Genomic DNA, 13868 nt, shown 5'->3' with positions numbered 1-13868 from the left:
CGCTGGACGTACGCCTTCTCTCCCCACCTTGTCTATGCCCCAAACCCACTGCAGAGTCCGTGCCTTTAGGTTTGGTGGGGTTTACAAAGGAGGTGGTAGGTGTAACATCAGACATTGGTATATATTTGTAACTCACCACCTCCCGTGCAGTTTCCTTGGTCTTCTCTTTTTCTTGGTCTCTTCCACTGGTTCATTATCCCCTATGGAAGACCAATTTAGATCCACAGGGGACTCCAGCTGTCGGATCTAATTCAGTAATCCACATTTCTCTTGTTCCTCCCGACACTCCAGTCTCTACTGTCGGAGTACTCTGCCCTGCAGAGAGGCTGCTTCACTCTTGGCGGATCTGCCCCTCACTCCCCCAGCTTGTTTCAGCAGCTAGGATCCCATTCTGATCTTCATACTCCTCCTCTTCGCTTAGGACACCGGCTGGCGGCTCCCCTGAAGTATTTAACCTCTTTATTTCTGAAAAAAAGTGCCGCTGGTTCATAAACCTGTCCAGGAAGGGACCTGCATTTTTTTCAATCTCCTCCTGGAGGAACACTAACCGGACCACCTCATTTCTGAGGGCTTTAAAACTCTGTGAGGTCACGGGTCCTTCTGTAGCGCCCCCAAGGGCTAGGGGAACTCGGTACCGGGCCCTTCGGTTCTCAAAGGGGATGTCCGTTATTAAATGGGGGAAAGGTCTTTAAAGGGACAATGTTCGTGACGCCACTTGTGGTATTTGGTCAGGCTTAGCGACGCTGCTTAGGGGTCCGCTGGGGTGATGTTATGGCAGCTAGATGGTATACCTTCCCACAGGTGAAGTATGTCCCCAGGGCTTCCCAACGTGTAGAGAGTGGATGGTGTGAGGCGCAGTGAAGAACGAGGACACAAGGGTGCAGTCTCTTTACCTTGTTACTGAAGGTTCAGCATCCACAGTCCAGAGCACCAGATCACAGGGCAGGCAAATCCAGAGTCCCCTTATCCAGGTGGAAATCAGTAGCCTTCCTCTAGCGCCTGAGTGTTGTAGTACCTCCCTGCTGAGCTTCTCAGTAAGGTCCTCACAACTGTTGTAGATGTTCCAGATGTTATGTCTCTTTCTCTCTCTGTCCCCCAGATGGCAAGGATAGGACAAACCCGTATGCCTGATGGTCTGAGGCTTTTTACAGGGACACTATCATGCCCCGACCCTCACAGTTGCCACCGTGCCTCCTGGGTATAAGGTCGGGCAACTAATATGGAACTAGCTGTTCTGCTGGTCTCTGGAGCCAGGCTTGGAGACGATGACTCCTTTGGTATTCCGGCTACCGGCTTCTGCGCCTCAGAAAGGAGGCAGCCTTTTACAGGGCAGAACTCCTTCTGGTTTCCTCTCCTTTTGCTATGACATCGTTTCTCACTCTCAGCAACGCAATTCCTTTCAATGTCTCTTTCTTAGGATGCTGCCACATTGGTAAGCAGGCGCAGCTCTGTGGCCTTCTGTCTAAGCCTCTGACAGGATCCCACCCCTGTCAGGGACCCTCCTGTCTGCAGCTGCTAGATGTTCCTCCTTTCTCTGTCTGCCTGACAGGTGCTGCCTGGGTGAAGCCCAGTCAGCTTCTGCCTCACTTCCTATCCAGACCACCAGTTTTACCTAATTGTGAGGAGTGCCCTAATAGATGGCTCCCCCTGGCGGACTGGAGTGTGAAGTGTGTTGTGTGGTTTGTGATACCTGGTAAAGTGATCTCCTTAATTAACTTCAGACGTAACATCACTCCCTCTCGTGGAATAATGACATTACTGCAACGACCAGGACCCTGGGGCGCTGCCCTTTCCCCCCCCCTTCCCCCCGTTAAATCCAGTACTCCTGGACTGGGAATGAAAACAACAATACATTAGCAAAAGACATGCAATTTTTGAAATGCTATAAAACAAGTTAATTTAACTGTGCTTCCTTTTATGGAAGGTGAGAACACTTGAACGTTACAAACAATAACATATTTACATGACTGCTTGGCTCATCTTGTATTAACTATAAAATACTATAACCAGTACAGGTATACTATCTATGAAGTGCAAAAGCAAATGGTTTATCTTTATTTAAGTGCAAAACAGTTATTCTTCTCTAAGTGCAAAGTCTTTTAACTAATTAACTAAGTACTCACTAAATGACTCACTGACCCCCACGGGTTCACTTTATTGAAACGCAGAACAGATATCACCCCCCTTATGGGCTTACTGTATCATTCTTCCAATTTTATTCTCAGTACATCATTTTAACTATCTAACCTTAATTCTACCATATTAGCTACATACTACCAGCTATGTAAACTGTTGTGAATTCTGCTTTTGGGCTCCCTCCGGTGGTTGTAGGTGGTAATGCAGTTGTCTCTGGGCTTCAGTCCTGGACAGGTGTTTCTGCTGATTGCAATTCTGACTGGGGTATTTAGGTTTGCAGGACTCATTAGTCCTTGCCAGTTGTCAATGTTTCTTGGGAAGTGTTGGATCCCTGTCTGGCTTCTCCTGCTTAGCTGCCAATTCAGCAAAGATAAGTGTCTGTTTCTTTTTCTATGGCACACAAGCTGTGTGCTTGTTTTTTGATTGTATTCCTGCTCTGAGTTTAGTAGTCTCTGGAGTTGCAGATATACGTTCCACGTCTTTAGTTAGATGGAGGAATTTTTTGTATAATCTGCTGTGGATATTTTTGGTAGGGTTTTAATACTGACCGCACAGAACTCTGTCCTATCCTTTCCTATTTTCGCTAGAGTGGCCTCTTGTGCTAAATCCTGTTTTCTGACTTTGTGTGTCTTTCTTCTCCTACTCACAGCCAATATTTATGGGGGGCTGCCAATCCTTTGGGGTTCTGCTCTGAGGCAAGGTAGTATTCCTATTTCCATCTTTAGGGGTATTTAGTCCTCCGGCTGTGACGAGGTGTCTAGGGCTTGTTAGGTACACCCCACGGCTACTTCTAGTTGCGGTGTTAAGATCAGGATTTGCGGTCAGTATAGTTACCACCTACTCCAGTGTAAGTTTTCATGCTGCTCCAAGGTCACCGGATCATAACAGTACAACTGGCCAATAATGAGTTAAATGCATCTCAGAAGAAGGGAAGAAAGGTGTTGAGACATTTTTTTTTTCTTCAGTCTGCTTTGTCTTCTCTTCCCTCTTTATCTCTGGGTGGCTGAGGAGCCTTGTGCAAGCATGGATGTTCAGGAATTAGTTTCTCGTATAGACCAGATTGCTGCTAGGGTACAGGGTATTTCTGATTATATTGTTCAAACTCCTGTTTTAGAGCCGAAGATTCCTACTCATTATTTGTTTTTTGGAGACAGGTCCAAATTTTTGAGTTTTAAAAACAACTGTAAACTATTTTTTGCTCTGAGACCTCGATCCTCTGGTGATTCCATTCAGCAGGTTAAAATCGTCATCTCTCTGCTGCGTGGCGACCCGCAGGATTGGGCGTTTTACCTGGAATCTGGGAATCCGGCTTTGCTTAATGTAGACTCCTTTTTTCAGGCTTTAGGATTATTATATGATGAACCTAATTCTGTGGATCAAGCTGAGAAGACCTTGTTGGCCCTGTCTCAGGGTCAAGAGGCGGCAGAATTGTATTGTCAGAAATTCAGAAAATGGTCTGTGTTGACTAAATGGAATAATGATGCTTTGGCGGCAATTTTCAGAAAGGGTCTTTCTGAATCCGTTAAAGATGTTATGGTGGGGTTTCCCACGCCTTCCGGTCGGAGAGATTCTATGTCTCTGGCCATTCAGATTGACCGGCGCTTACGGGAGCGCAGAACTGTGTGTGCTGCGGCGTTGTTCTCAGAGCAGACTCCTGAGCCAATGCAGTGTGATAAGATTCTGTGTAAAACGGAACGACAAGGATTCGGACGTCAGAATAGGTTGTGTTATAATTGTGGCGACGCTTCTCATGTCATTTCAGTCTGCCCTAAGCGGACAAAGAGGATCGCTAGTTCATTTACCATCAGTACTGTATAACCTAAATTTCTGTTATCTGTGTCCTTGATCTGCTCATTGTCATCATTTTCTGTCATGGCGTTTGTGGATTCAGGCGCCGCCTTGAACTTAATGGACTTTGAGTTTGCCAGGCGTTGTGGTTTTCCCTTGCAGCCTTTGCAGAACCTTATTCCTTTAAGGGGCATTGATGCTACACCCTTGGCTAAAAATAAGCCCCAGTCTTGGACACAGGTGACCATGCGCATGGCGCCAGCCAATCAGGAAGATTGTCGATTTCTGGTGTTGCATAATCTGCATGATGCTATCGTGCTGGGTTTTCCGTGGTTGCAGGTACATAATCCTGTGATGGACTGGAACTCCATGTCTGTGACTAGTTGGGGTTGTCAGGGGGTTCATAATGATGTTCCTTTGATGTCAATCTCCTCTTCTTCCTCTTCTGAAATTCCAGAGGTTTTGTTTGATTTTCAGGATGTATTCGATGAGCCCAAGTCCAGTTTCCTTCCACCGTGTTCTGTCCCCACATGAGGCGAATGGAGGTGTGGTTGATTAATAAGTGTTGTGAGAGAGAAACGTACCTCCGTATTTCTTCGATGTGAGGCAGACAAGACCAATACTGCTCAGCATCTGAAGAGATGATGCACTCCAGGGATTGTGTAATCCAGACTTGTTTATTTTGTAGATCTGGACATACAGCGTATAACTGGTAATACAGAACTTCTCCAGAAATGCAGGGTAGACAGGGTACAGTAAGATGTAGCACCAAGTGTGTCTGCAAGTGTGAGCAGCATGAGAGAGTGATCGAAAGACTGATGCCTTCCTAAGCCCAGTTCAAAAGCACGTCCTCTCACAACAGAAAGTAAACTGGAAATGGCTGCCAGAGGAAGAGAAGATTTGACCCCTGAACCGGATGTAAGACATGCCCACAAGAAATACATGAAAAACAAGCTGCCATACAGAAAAAGGCCATTGGGTGGCAGCAGAGTAAAATATAACAACATACATGGAAACTGAGGAATATACATGGAACAGCACACTCCCCGTCTGAAATTCCGAAAGGGATTTCACTATATTAATGTCCGTGAAATAAAGTCCAACAACCTAGAAAATGAAACCAAACATGCATGCAATGCAACAACAACTTTAAACAAGATAAACATTAAGCCAGTTTCTGAGATAATCCAAAGGAAAACCCATCTTCGGATCAGAGAAGCCGCACTAGGCCAAACTATCTCTGACCCACTGTAATCCAATGGACAAATAGTAGTGCAGTGTTCTGTTCATAGTTTATCCTACCAGAATGTCCTCGATAGTGAGTATTTTTTGGCAGACGTGCCAACCATGACAGTCTTTGTCTCCATGTGGCTTGTGATAAGATCTCGCAATGTGGACTAACCTTGCAATAGTCTTAATGAGTTTCATCCAATTGGAGAAGCGTTTGAAGCACTGGCAACCGAGGGAGGAGGTTGGTTTAGCGTTCGTGGCCAGAGCACTGACCTCGGAGCGGACTTCTGGATCATCGTCCGGATCCTGGATGCTGAAGACTTCCTGAACACATTCACTTCCCTTCTGTTCCAGCAGAAACTTTGGACCTGAAAGCCAAGAAGAGTTAGCAAAGGAATTTATAGACATAGGTCTAGTGGCATGGTCGGCTGGATTAAGTTCAGATGGGATATAGTGCCACTGTTCAGGTTTGGAAGACCTTCTTATTCTCTCAATGCGGTTACTGACGTACACGTAGAAGCGCCTTGTTTGGTTGTAGATGTAACCTAAGACAACTTTACTGTCACTGTAGTATTGTACGTCATCTATGTGAGTGTCCAGCTCATGCTGAATAAAGTCTGCGAGTTCTACTGCAAGCACAGTCCCACAGAGTTCCAGCCTGGGAATAGTGTGGTCAGGCTTGGGAGCCAACTTAGCTTTGCCGAAAACGAACCCAACATGATCTTGATTGTCAGATCCCGTTACCTTCAGGTAGACAACAGCTGCAATGGCCTCCGTGGATGCATCCGAGAACACATGGAGTTCCGTCCTGGTGCTAGCAGCAAGTGAGATTCCAGCGTAGCATCTCGGTATATGGATTTTATCCAAGGCACACAAATACTGCTTCCAGGTTTCCCATTTTGGTTCCTTATCAGGAGGTAGAGGGGTATCCCAGTCCTTGACAGTTTCGGACAACTGTCTCAGAAGGGATTTACCTTGTATGGTAATTGGTGCTACGAATCCCAGTGGGTCATACAGGCTATTTACCACTGACAGGACACCACGTTTAGTGAATGGTTTGTCTGCACAGTTGATTTGGAATCCGAAGGTGTCGGCTGACAGGTTCCACCTCAGGCCTAAGCTTCTCTGCACAGGCAGACGGTCTGGTCCCAGGTCTATGTCCTTGAATCCAGGTGCGTGGTCGCTTGACTCAAAGGCCCTCATGACAGCTGGGCTGTTTGAGGCAATTTTGTGCAGTCTAAGCTTAGCTCGGTACAGCATATGTTGGGTCCTTTTAAGTAGGTCGATTGCCGCTTCTTCTGTGGGTAGAGATTTTAGTCCATCATCTACGTAGAAGTCTTTCTCTACAAAGTCTCTGGCGTCTGTTCCATACTCGGACTCTCCTTCTTGTGCGGTTCTCCGCAGGCCATATGTTGCCACAGCGGGTGAAGGGCTGTTCCCGAATACGTGCACCCGCATGCGATACTCCACCATCTCTTTGCTGGGGTCATTGTCCTTGTACCACAGGAACCTGAGGAAATTCCTGTGGTCCTCTCGGACTATGAAACAGTGGAACATCTGTTCAATGTCGGCGGTGATGGCAATGGGCTCTTTCCTGAACCTCATCAACACTCCTACTAGGTTGTTTGTCAGATTAGGACCTGTGAGGAGGACATCATTGAGAGATACGCCTTGATGTTTGGCGCTTGAATCAAAGACAACTCTAATTTTTTTAGGTTTCTTCGGGTGATATACTTCAAATGAGGGTAGGTACCAGCACTCCTCGTTTTCCTTTAAGGGAGACGCTGGCTCCGCATGGTTGTTATGGAATATTTTGCCCATAAAGGTGACAATGTGTTCTTTCATCTCCGGTTTATTGCTTAGCGTGCGCTGGAGAGAGTTAAATCTGGACAAGGCTTGTTCACGATTGTTCGGGAGCCTTACCCTGGTAGCTCGGAAGGGTAAGGGGAAAACCCAGTGATTGGTTTCGTCCTTAAGGAACTCATTGTCCATTATCCTGACAAATTCCTTGTCTTCCATAGATGGGGCTACTTTGTTGTCATCCTTAGTGGTATGAAACACCAATTTTCCCAAGTCGTCTGCATAGGGAGAAGGGATAACATCAGGCAGCTGTACAGAATCTGGAAGCTTTTCCTTCACCTCATAGTGATGAGGAAATGGTTTGCAGAAGGTAGTGCGCCCGTCTCGGCGTACGTACGTCTTAAAGGAATGGACTCCTGTTTGGTCCAAGCATACATTTCCTATGACTACCCACCCCAAGTCAAGTCTCTGGGCGTAGGGGGCGTAGTCAGGACCATTACACTGTTGGCGGACCTTATGTATCCTCAAATTGTCTCTGCCGAGCAGAAGTAGGATTTCAGCATCTGTGTCCAAAGGTGGGATAACGCTGGCTAGGTGCCTTAAGTGTGGTTGGTGGAAAGCAGCTTCCGGGGTAGGGATCTCATCCCTTTGGTCTGGTATTTGATCGCATTCAATTAGCGTAGGTAGGGGTATTTCTACGTCTTCATTGACAGGAGAAGCGATGAAACCTTGTGCTCTTCTGCCGCTAGTCTCTATGCGCCCCGAGCAAGTATTCAGAGTGTAGGGCGTTGCTGGTCCCTTGATTCTAAAGGCTTCAAAGAACTTAGGTCCAGCTAGGGATCGATTGCTCTGATCGTCAATGATGGCATACATTTTTACAGCCTTCTCTGGTTGCCCTTCTGGATAGACTCTGATTAGGCATATCCTGGCACAGCATTTAGCACTTTGATTCTCCCCACATACCTCTGAGCATGAGCAGGACACAGCTGTGGTGGACTTGGCGTGATTCTGTGGCTCCCCGCCATGGTTTGTAGCGGGACCAGAGGTAACTGCGACTGCTGGATCGCTGGTGGCTGAGCCTGGGTGCAAGGCTGATGGGTGTCTGTCGCTATGACACTCTTCACACTTAATGGCAGATTTACAGTCCTTGGCCATGTGTTCTGATGAAGCGCAGCACTTGAAACATACCCCAAGTTCGCTGAGGATTTTCTTGCGCTCCTGCATGGTTTTGGACCTGAAGCCTCTACATTTGTTCAGTGAGTGTGGTTTTTTGTGAATGGGACACTCACGATTGAAAGACTTATCCCTCGACGGAATAGTGTACTGCTTGTCGGCAGGTACTGCAGGTGATGGCAGGTTAGTCTTTCTGACGCTTACACTGTTCCTTGAGTCCTTGCGTCTATGTGCGACGCTTTCATACCTTGATGAAGGTGTTGCTGGAGCTGCAGTGTTAGACTCCAGGAAGTCGAGGCTAGGGTCGTTCCTCATTTGGGCTTGTTCGTCAATGAACTTGCAGAACTGAATGAACGGAGGAAAGGTGACGTCATGTGACCTTTTATACCTGGAGACGCACACTGCCCACTTCTCTTGCAGACTGTGTGGCAGCTTTGAGATGATCGGGTTCACCCCGTGGGCAGTGTCCAGGTAGCACAGTCCAGACAGATGAGGGTCTCTTTTAGCAAGTTCCAGCTCCATAAGCAGGTCACTTAAATCCAGAAGCTTGTGGGCTTCCTTAAGGTTGATCCTTGGAACGTTCTGCAGTTTCTTGAATAGGGACTTTTCTATGGCTTCAGCGCTGCCGTAGGTTCTTTCAAGTCTCTGCCAGGCCGCAGCGAGACCTGCTTCAGCTTGCCCCACATAGACGGTCCTAAGACTCTTGATACGGTTTGTGGATTCAGGACCCAACCATTTTACCATGAGGTCGAGCTCCTGCTCCGCGGATAGGTTGAGATCAGCAATGGCGGCCTTGAAGGTTGCTTTCCAGGCTCTGTAGTTCTCTGCACGGTCGTCGAATTTTGAGAGGCTAGTGCTGATTAGCTCCCTGCTCACCATGAACCTGGCGAACTCGGACATGTCTGATCCTTCACTCCTTGTTACCATATTAGCTTGTGGTGCCCCTCGGGCGTATAAGCTGTGTGGCGTGGAAGGGTGAATTGTTCCCGGGTAGAATGATGTCGCTGCAGGGTTGAGCTGTGGTTTAACCTCTAGAGATTCCGATGACTGCTGCTTGAACTGTGGAGGCGGGCTGGAGTGTGCCTTGTGGTCGTCTTGCGATGATGATTGCTCCTGAGGGGGTACATCACGGCGTTGGTCTTGGGTCTCTGTAGGGGCTGTGGGCGATACTGGCACCATAGGTTGGGCTGACTTGGACGTTTCCGCAATGTTGGGTTGAACGTCACTGGAGAAGGTGTGCGCTGCAGGTATCTGTTTCTGCACGTAGTCTCTGGTACGAACAGCTGGGTCGTCTTCTTCCTGTGGTGGCAGGCAAATTGGGTCGAGGTTTTGCTTCAATGCTTGCTCGAGTATTTTTACTTCGGCTAATGCAATTTCTTCCTCCATTTCTGTTTGAAGAATCTTTGCTCTAGCCTCTGCTTCTGTTTGAAGAATCCTTGCTTGAGCCTCTGCTTCTGTTTGAAGAATCTTTGCTCGAGCCTCTGCTTCTGCTCTCTTCGCTTCTGCTTCTGTTTGAAGAATCTTTGCTCGAGCCTCTGCTTCTGCTCTCTTCGCTTCTGCTTGAAGAATCTTTGCTCGAGCCTCTGCTTCTGCTTTCTTTGCTTCTGCTTTAGCCTCTGCTTCTGCTTTCTTTTCGGTGTATGAACGTCTTAGTTTGGACCGCTCTGCATTTAAACGGGCCTCTAGGATTCTGTCGCTGAGGGCTGAAGTTCTTGAGCAGGATGATTTGTATGACCGAGCAGAGTGTTTAGACGAGGCTGACCTGTGCGATCTAGTTTCTTGCAGATGGGTGATACGAAGCTCCGCTTTATCTTTGGCGTCTTGCACGGCGGCGTCCCTTTCTCTGTCTGTGGAATCTGCCTTGCTTAACTCTGATAGGGCTTCGTCGATTTTAGATTCTTTTAGGAAGGCAGCATACTTTGTGGACAGTCTCTTGTATCTGCCGTGGGCCACGTCTAGCTGTCTTATAGTGTCCTGTAAACCCGCTGCATCATTTTTATGGCGTTGGACGCTTGACATAAGGGAGGCGACTCGTTCCCATAGGTCGTCCAAGTTGTCATTGAACTCATCCCTTGTGGAACAGTAATTCTCGAGGACCTTTAATGTTGGCTTGATGGAACGTACTGGTCGTGCATCTGGGTCTGCTGTGGAAGCGGGCTCTGCTTCCTGGTCTTCATAATGGACAGTATCAGGTTGTATTTGCTCTGTTTCAGCATTGGGGAACTGTGGAAGGTCCTTTTCGGCCATTTTGATTTAAGGTGCGCTGTCCCTTTAAGAAACTGAACCTTTGAATTGGGGGCTGGAAATTGCGGTGCAGCTTAGTTGCGACCCCCTGATAAGATTCCCAAGGTGTTGTTGGAGAATTGTGGGGTTCTGCGGTCCGACGATCTGCAGCAGTGTGGTATAATACACAGAGAGTCTTTATGTACAATGCAGTCTGAGGTGATGCTGCAGGAGATTTCTTAGCAGAGCAGGGCTGCAGTATGTGAGCGGGCAGAGAGCGGGCACGTGAATAGTGATATAAGGGTGATTCTGGCCGGGCTTCAAGGCAGTCTTTCGACTGTTCTGTCCCCACATGAGGCGAATGGAGGTGTGGTTGATTAATAAGTGTTGTGAGAGAGAAACGTACCTCCGTATTTCTTCGATGTGAGGCAGACAGGACCAATGCTGCTCAGCATCTGAAGAGATGATGCACTCCAGGGATTGTGTAATCCAGACTTGTTTATTTTGTAGATCTGGACATACAGCGTATAACTGGTAATACAGAACTTCTCCAGAAATGCAGGGTAGACAGGGTACAGTAAGATGTAGCACCAAGTGTGTCTGCAAGTGTGAGCAGCATGAGAGAGTGATCGAAAGACTGATGCCTTCTTAAGCCCAGTTCAAAAGCACGTCCTCTCACAACAGAAAGTAAACTGGAAATGGCTGCCAGAGGAAGAGAAGATTTGACCTCTGAACCGGATCTAAGACATGCCCACAAGAAATACATGAAAAACAAGCTGCCATACAGAAAAAGGCCATTGGGTGGCAGCAGAGTAAAATATAACAACATACATGGAAACTGAGGAATATACATGGAACAGCACACACCGCACAGGGACTGCGATTGTGCTATTGACTTGATTCCAGGCTGTAAGTTTCCTAAGGGTCGACTTTTCAACCTGTCTGTGCCTCAACATACCGCCATGCGGAGCTATATTAAGGAGTCTTTGGAGAAAGGGCATTTTCGGCCATCTTCTTCACCGTTGGGAGCGGGGTTCTTTTTGCTGCTAAAAAAGATGGTTCCTTGAGACCCTGTATTGATTATCGCCTCTTGAATAAAATTACGGTCAAGTTTCAATACCCTTTACCTTTGCTTACCGATTTGTTTGCTAGGATTAAGGGAGCTAGTTGGTTTACTAAGAATGACCTTCGGGGGGCATATAATCTTGTTCGTATTAAGCAGGGTGATGAATGGAAAACTGCGTTTAATACGCCCGAAGTCCATTTTGAATACCTTGTGATGCCATTCGGGCTCACTAATGCTCCATCTGTTTTTCAGTCATTCATGCATGATATTTTCCGGACTTATATTGATAAGTTCTTGATTGTATATTTGGACAATATTTTGATTTTTTCCGATGATTGGGAGTCTCATGTGGAACAGGTCAGGATGGTATTTCAGATCCTTCGTGACAATGCCCTGTTTGTGAAAGGGTCTAAGTGTGTCTTTGGGGTGCAGAAGGTTTCTTTTTTGGGCTTTATTTTATCTCCCTCGTCTATAGAGATGGATCCGGTTAAGGTTCAGGTCATTCATGATTGGATTCAGCCCACATCCGTGAAGAGCCTTCAGAAATTTTGGGGTTTTGCAAATCTTTATCGCCGTTTCATTGCTAATTTTTCCAGCGTGGTTAAACCCTTGACCGATTTGACGATGAAAGGCGCTGATGTGGCGAATTGGTCCTCTGCGGCTGTCTCTGCCTTTCAGGAGCTTAAACGTCGATTTACTTCTGCTCCGGTGTTGCGCCAACCGGATGTTTCTCTTCCGTTTTAGGTTGAGGTTGACGCTTCTGAGATTGGGGCAGGGGCCGTTTTGTCTCAGAGGGATCCTGTTGGTTCCTTAATGAAACCGTGTTCCTTCTTTTCCCGTAAGTTTTCGCCTGCTGAACGCAATTATGATGTCGGCAATCGGGAGTTGTTGGCTATGAAGTGGGCGTTTGAGGAGTGGTGACATTGGCTTGAGGGAGCTAAGCACCGTATTGTGGTCTTGACCGACCATAAGAATTTGATTTACCTCGAGTCTGCCAAACGGCTGAATCCTAGACAGGATCGATGGTCCCTGTTTTTTTCCCGTTTTGATTTCGTGGTCTCGTACCTTCCGGGTTCTAAAAACATTAAGGCTGATGCCCTCTCTAGGAGTTTTTCGCCTGATTCTCCTGAGGTCTTAGAACCGGTCGGTATTCTGAAAGAAGGGGTGGTCCTTTCTGCCATTTCCCCTGATTTATGACGGGTTCTTCAGGAATTTCAGGCTGACAAACCTGACCGCTGTCCTGTGGGGAAACTGTTTGTTCCTGACAGATGGACTAGTAGAGTGATTTCTGAGGTTCACTGTTCCGTGTTGGCTGGTCATCCTGGCATTTTTGGTACCAAGACTTGGTTGGTAGGTCCTTTTGGTGGCCTTCTTTGTCACGTGATGTGCGTTCTTTTGTGCAGTCCTGTGGGACTTGTGCGCAAGCCAAGCCTTGTTGTTCCCGTGCTAGTGGGTTGCTTTTGCCATTGCCGGTCCCTGAGAGGCCCTGGACGCATATTTCTATGGATTTTATTTCCGATCTTCCGGTTTCCCAGAGGATGTTGGTTATCTGGGTTGTTTGTGACCGGTTCTCTAAGATGGTTCATTTGGTGCCTTTGCCTAAATTGCCTTCCTCTTCGGATTTGGTTCCGTTGTTTTTTCAGCATGTGGTCCGTTTGCATGGTATTCCAGAGAATATTGTGTCCGACAGAGGTTCCCAGTTTGTTTCTAGATTTTGGCGGGCCTTTTGTGCTAGGCTGGGCATTGATTTGTCTTTTTCTTCTGCGTTTCATTCTCAGACAAATGGTCAGACCGAGCGAACTAATCAGACTTTGGAGACTTATTTGAGATGCTTTGTGTCTGCTGATCAGAATGATTAGGTGGCTTTCTTGCCATTGGCCGAGTTTGCCCTTAATAATCGGGCTAGTTCGGCTACTTTGGTTTCGCCTTTCTTTTGTAATTTTGGTTTTCATCCTCGTTTTTCTTCTGGGCAGGTTGAGCCTTCTGACTGTCCTGGTGTGGATTCTGTGGTTGACAGGTTGCAGCAGATTTGGGCTCATGTGGTGGACAATTTGGTGTTGTCTCAGGAGGAGGCTCAACGTTTTGCTAACCGTCGTCGGTGTGTTGGTTCCCGGCTTCGGGTTGGGGATCTGGTCTGGTTGTCTTCCCGTCATGTTCCTATGAAGGTTTCTTCTCCTAAGTTTAAGCCTCGGTTTATTGGTCCTTATAGGATTTCTGAGATTATTAATCCGGTGTCTTTTAGACTGGCGCTTCCGGCCTCTTTTGCTGTCCATAATGTCTTCCATAGATCTTTATTGCGGAAATATGTGGAGCCCGTTGTTCCCTCTGTTGATCATCCGGCCCCTGTGTTGGTTGATGGGGAGTTGGAATATGTTGTTGAGAAGATTTTGGATTCCCGTTTTTCGAGACGGAAGCTTCAGTACCTTGTCAAATGGAAGGGTTATGGCCAGGA

The sequence above is a fragment of the Ranitomeya imitator genome, chromosome 2 (genome assembly GCF_032444005.1).
Source record: "Ranitomeya imitator isolate aRanImi1 chromosome 2, aRanImi1.pri, whole genome shotgun sequence".
In the NCBI taxonomy this organism is placed as follows: domain Eukaryota; kingdom Metazoa; phylum Chordata; class Amphibia; order Anura; family Dendrobatidae; genus Ranitomeya; species Ranitomeya imitator.
The sequence above is the reverse complement of the archived record's forward strand: the minus strand, read 5'-3'. Positions refer to the sequence as shown.